Below are 6,000 nucleotides of genomic sequence, written 5' to 3' on the forward strand. Positions count from 1 at the left end.
TGACTTGCTGTTTAACTATGGCCAAGTCTCTTTAGTTTCTTGGAACCTCAGTTTCCTCATCTGTAAAACGGTTGTATTACTTGTAGTACCCATCCCAGAAGGGTGTTGTGATGTATAAACTATATCAAACTGCCTACCATTTTCAGAAGAGGGGAAGTATGAGAGGGAGGGAGAAAAATTTGGAACTCAAAATCTTGTAAAAATGAATGCTAAAAATTTTCTTGACGTGTAACTAGGGAAAAAATTTTCAAAACTTTTTAAAAATGTGTTGTGAGGTTCAAATGAGAGTATGTATGTAATGTGCTATATAAAAATCAGTGTTTGGGGCAGCTAGGTGGCACAGTCAGTAGAGCACCGGCCCTGGAGTCAGGAGGACCTGAGTTCAAATCCGGACTCAGACACTTGACACATGTACTAGCTGTGTGACCTTGGGCAAGTTACTTAACCCCAATTGCCCTGCCAAAAAGCAAAAAAAAAATAAATAAATAAAATCAGTGTTGGACTTGAAGTCAGAAAAACCTGAGTTTCACTTTTGCCTCCATAGCTCTGTGGTCATAGCCAGATCATTTAACCTGAGACCCAGCTGACATGTTTCTAAAAGAGTTATAAATAATAGTAACCTACCTCACAGGGTTGTCGTGAAGATTGAATGAAATTATCTATGTACAGTGCTTTGCAGACTTTAAAGTACTAAATAAATGTAAGCCACGCCCCTTTGAGTCTAATATTATTATTATTTCAAAGCACCTGCTAGCATAATGATTATATCATGCCTTATCTAAAGTTTGTATTTCACCCCAGCTCCTAACACCAGTGCTCATCCAACGCACGGGAGATGCTTAATAAACTTTGTTGAACTGAATAATGAATCTAACCAGAAATGTATACATCCATAAATACTCTTTGTGCCTCAGGATTCTTTATCTACACGGATTTGGGGATGCTAGCTACTTCTCCAACGCCACAGAGCAGTGAGACACAATCCACTGTAATCACTACCTGATTGCAAACAGATGCTAGCTGTTCGACCGCAGAAAGTTATCCCTTTTGTGGGTCCTATTTGATTTACAACACTGGTGTATGATGCTGGAGTTAATCTGGAGTTAAAATTCATGGAAACCCATCCTGGCCCCGGTCCACGTGGGCTGCTCACAGACTTTAATCTGGCACAACAGGATTTCCCCTTTTTTAGTTACATACTATGGGCACTAATCACACTGTGTCAATTTTAAACACCATTATTAATAATATTTAGGAAACCCTCAGGCAGTAATCTTGCAAAAACTACTTCTCTTATTCTTGCCGTACATGTATATTTCACAAGGGACAGAAATGTAGACATAAATTTATCCTTACAAATTATGATTTTTTAAATGCATTTATATTTATTTACAGTAAGTCATCTTGGCTTCCCACCTCCCATCCCAATAAGACATTGGCCAGGTCCTGTTGCTTTTTCAGATGTTTCTTGAATCCATCCCTTCTTTTGTATTCCTATTGCTACCACTCTACTTTGATGCCTTCATCATCTCTCACACCTGGTCTACTGGAGCAGTTTTCTAACCAGTTTCATCTGTCACCTTTCTTTCCTTCCTCTGAACCATTTTCCAACCTGATGCCAGATTAACCATCCTAAATATCATTTCCTCATCTAATTTCCCTTCCCAGAACTCCTCCTATTGCTTCTCACTGCCTAGGATAAAATCTAAATGTCTTTACCTGGCATTCAAGGCTCTTCATGTCCATCTTTCCAGGAGCTTCCTGATACAAATCCTCTACTCTCACTACACATATCTATCCATTGTCCCCATTGTGCTTTCCTCCCTGTATGCTTTTTGTGCATTAACTCTGTTTGGAATATCTCCTTTCTTTTCTCTCAGTATCAAAATCTGGATCTTCCTTTAAGTCCTAGTTCAACTCACACCCTTCCCCCAAATCCTGTTTCTTTTCTTTTCTCTTCTTTTGTTTTCTTTTCTCTTCCTTTCCTTTCTTTTCTCTTCCTTTCTTTTCTTGTTTTTTGATCATAATCTCTTCCCTTCTTTAAACTCCTATAGCACTTTACATTCCTCCTGCTCTTGTGGCTCCTGTCATTTTCAGTCTAGCATCCTAGACAATCTTCTCCCTGAGCTTATTGCTTCCCCTACTAGACTATAAACTCTTCAGAGACAGGCACCAAGGCCTCTGCTCTTTGAATCCTCCACGGCAAACAGTGTGCTGACTTACATAAGCGCTCAATAAATTTGTGTTTGAATAATATTGGGAGATGCCTAAGGGAAGAGAGTTTTTCTGGCCCAGTAAAGAGTAGATGGAAAGGGGGTTTAATACTAGCAGGACCAATTATGTTGACTGACACCAAGATTTTATTATAATTTTACTCTGAAATAAAAATTTTCATCCTATCTCTATTTGCCTTATGGATTTTTTAAATGCACTATCAATTGATGTAGCTTGATCCTTTGAGGGATCCTTAAATTCTAGACTTTCTAAAGATTGTCATATGAATATTTCCTCTGAAGGAAGGATAAGAAGAATACATTTATAGAAATAGATAAATATATTTATATGACTATAAGACAAGATTTGAAATGGGAAGGTATCATGGATTATTGTTCATAGACCTTTAAAGAAAAAGAAAAGAAAAGGAAAAAGATTTTGGGGAAGGGTGTGAGTTTTAAGGAATTGTTTGAATCAGCACTACATGGAGTCAGTGGGTTAGACTAAGTGGCCTTTCAAGGTTCTCTTCTGGGCCTATAATTTTTGTTAACATCAGAATATATTCAACTCAATTCAGCAAGCTTCCTAAGTGACTACTCTGTGCAAGGCACCATGCTAGGTGTTGAGCATTCAGAGACAAAAAGAAACAGTCCCTAACTTCAAGCAACTTATATTTTATTGGGAGGATACAACACGTACGCAGCTAAGTTAGTACAAAATATAGACAAAGTCAATAAAAAGTAATATTTGGAGAGGAGAGCATAATGACCTGGGGGATCAGGAGAGGACTCATGTAGACTAGGAGGTGGCATCCGAGCTGAGATTTGAAAGGAAAATATTCTGTACATGGGGGATAGCCAGTGCAAAGCCATTGAGTTGGTAGATGGACTGTCATGTGAAAGGAACAACAACTAGGCCATTTGGGCTAAATTTTAGAGGCCCCAAATCATTCTAGAAAGCAAGTTCTATCTAGAAATTCTATCTAGAAATCATTCTAGAAAGCAAAGGACTTTAAGGGCTAAACAGAATTTGTACTTTATCCTAGAGGCAGTGGGGAGCTCTGAGGTTTCTTAACCAGAGCAGTGACATGGTCAGACCTGTGCTTTAGGAATATTAACTTGGTGACTGCATGGAAGTTGATTGGAGAGGGGTCAGACCAACTGCAGGGAGATATGATGAGAGGTGATGAGAGGCTGAACTGGAGTGGTGGCTGCATGACCTGAAAGGAGGGGATGCACATGAGATGTGGCAGAAGTGGGCTGGACAAGACTTGGCAGTTGATAAGATGGGGGACTGGGGGATGAGGAAGAGAGAGGGGTGAAAGATGACTCAAAGGAAGGATGGTGAGGAAAAGGGGCAAGTTTAGGGAGAAATAAAATGAGTTCCATTTTGGACACAATGAGTTTGAGATGCATACGTGCAAAACTTTGAGAGATACTCCTCTCTTTTTCCTGCAAATAAAAATAGCCAAATTTAACTTTTCACTGCTATCCTGTAATATTCTAAAGATATAGGAAGATCAGAGGATCTTAAGATTTACAGTTGTAAGGTACCTTAGGAATCACATTGTCCAACCCCCTCATTTTATAGATAAGAATACTGAAACCCAGAAAGACTAAGGAAATTGTCCCAGATGATACAGGGGAGGAAGTAGTAAGCCAGCATTAAGTTTGAGATCCTCCAATACCAAGTCTAGAGCTCTTTCCATTTTAATCCAGCTGTCTCCTAGAGTATGAATTTGGTTTAACATAAAATAAAGCACTTTCCCAAAAAACCTTTCAAAAGTTATATAGTGAGTTTTTTTCACCACCACTTTGGGAAAATATCTGAAATTATTAACTTACAGATCTAGAACCATAGGGGTGTTAAAAGCTCCAAGAACTTATCTAATACCTCCAAACCCAAACACCAAATTATAACAAGATGGTAATCAGTCCTTAAAATTAAGTACTCTAGTGAAGTAATATGTAGATTGTCCCAAGCCTCAGGTTCAGGCTTGGGTCAGTTTTGACCTGTCAGTGTTGCTAATAACTACCACTGAGAATCATTCTAAGAAACACATATTTTCTATGAACATCATGGCAGCTTAAATGAATAATCACAACTTCCAAAATAGCCCTATAGCAACATGGCCATTAGAATCGCCTTGTCCCAATCTCTTATTTTACAAATGAGGAAATCTGTCTGGAAAGTTATTTTGTTTTGTGAAAATCCAAATAAGAATGAGTACAAATGCAATTATAAGCCAATATGATTAAGAGCTTATAAATAACTTATTTTCCATAAAGTCTGAAGTTCAAGTACCTTCTTAAATTACAGTTGCTGCTTAATTACAAAAGTGTGATATTAACACCTCTTGCTGACAGAATCATCAAATTGTAGAATTTTAAGGCTGGAAGGGAGTGACTCTTGGTCATTCAACCCAACCCTTTCATTTAACAAATGAAGAAACTGAGGTCCAGAAAAACTGGGATAATTGTCACTATTTTGCTTTAAAAAAAAAACCATTGGCTATTTTGGGGAAAGAAACAAAAACCATATTATTTTTAAAAAACAAACCAAAAATAGAAACACAAATAAGCTTTAAATTTTACTATGTAAGAAAAAAAATAAAAAAGACTTTTCAACTTTATCCCTCTAATCTCAGTTGCCAAACTAGTTCAAAGTACATGTTCATTAAAAGAGTAAAGAAAATACAATCTGTGGCTTACTTACCCTGTGTTCTTCTAGCATGAATAAGAATAAGGAAAAAAGGCCACTCTCTTCCTGATTTTGTAACTTTTCACCACTGTTTTTCTCTCTCTCGACTTACAGTCCCTCTTTTCACCCCCAGGATCACATGAAAGCAAGCGTTCTATAAATGTGAGTTGGCTTCAGGTTGAGAACACTATGTTGGATGGCGGCGAAGTGTAAGGAATCTGACCCTGGGAGCTTTACTGCTGTGACACGTCAGTTCTCAAAAGGAATTTTCAGTCGCAAGATGAGAATAACACTAGCGGCAGCAAGCTCTCAGGTAGAGCTGAGGGGAGACTATTCCTATCCTTTGACTGTATATTTAGGAGAATTGTGCCGCCTCTTTGGAAAACGAAGGCATCCTGAACAAACTTATGCAGGCAGATTCCTTTAACGGAAACAGCCTTATTCTTTGACTTGGCCAAATTGTGCTTTAAACTAACACTAAAGGGGGAGTAGGTGGTGAAGGGGAAAGAAACAACCTGAAAAGTTAATAGACCTGATATACGGTGGCAGGTCAGGCTGACCGTGCAGGCCCCTGTAGGTTTCATAAAACAGAGCAGTCCTCTTTTTCTTGGAATACCTTCAATAAATCCCTCTTTTTTGAACTCTAAAAGTCAACCTGTCATGCTGAAAATGTTTAGGTTTTTGAAACTTCTATTGTCCTATTTTTTGGCCCCAGCCTAGGAGGTAGCATTGATCTGAATTCGAATAATGCCTCTGATGCTTACTAGCTATGTGACTATACACAAGGCACTTAACCTGTCTGATCTTTAGTCAATCCCCTGAGACTATAAATGGGTTTTATTTCTGGACAATTGAAAGGAATTCCATACTGTATTATAACATTATTTTTTTGACTGGTCTCATAATTTCTTTTTTGTTTTAAAACATTTTATTGATTTTTTTTTTCAAATCAGCAAGCATTTATTAAGTGCTTACTATGTACTAAGTGAATAAAGAAAGGCAAAAACAGTCTGCCTTCAAGAAGTTTACATTCTATTTTTTTTTTTTAGTGGGGGAAGGTCGAACATTTTTTTATTCTGAGCTTAA

At 37.8% G+C, this 6,000-nt stretch overlaps 1 protein-coding gene across 8 annotated transcripts in view; it reads right to left on the minus strand.

Moving 5' to 3' along the window:
- The window catches only part of TACC2 (transforming acidic coiled-coil containing protein 2), a 311,227-nt gene extending 306,176 nt beyond the window's left edge, over positions 1–5,051 (minus strand). For 7 of the 8 annotated variants that reach the window (XM_036734240.1, XM_036734243.1, XM_036734241.1 and 4 more), the window contains exon 1: positions 4,930–5,051. The gene's annotated coding sequence lies outside the window, so the exon portion shown is untranslated. The remainder of the gene's footprint in view (positions 1–4,929) is intronic. The other variant, XM_036734236.1, reaches the window with a different exon arrangement.
- Positions 5,052–6,000: the final 949 nt, after the last annotated feature.

The sequence above is a fragment of the Trichosurus vulpecula genome, chromosome 8, assembly GCF_011100635.1.
Source record: "Trichosurus vulpecula isolate mTriVul1 chromosome 8, mTriVul1.pri, whole genome shotgun sequence".
Taxonomy (NCBI): Eukaryota; Metazoa; Chordata; class Mammalia; order Diprotodontia; family Phalangeridae; genus Trichosurus; species Trichosurus vulpecula.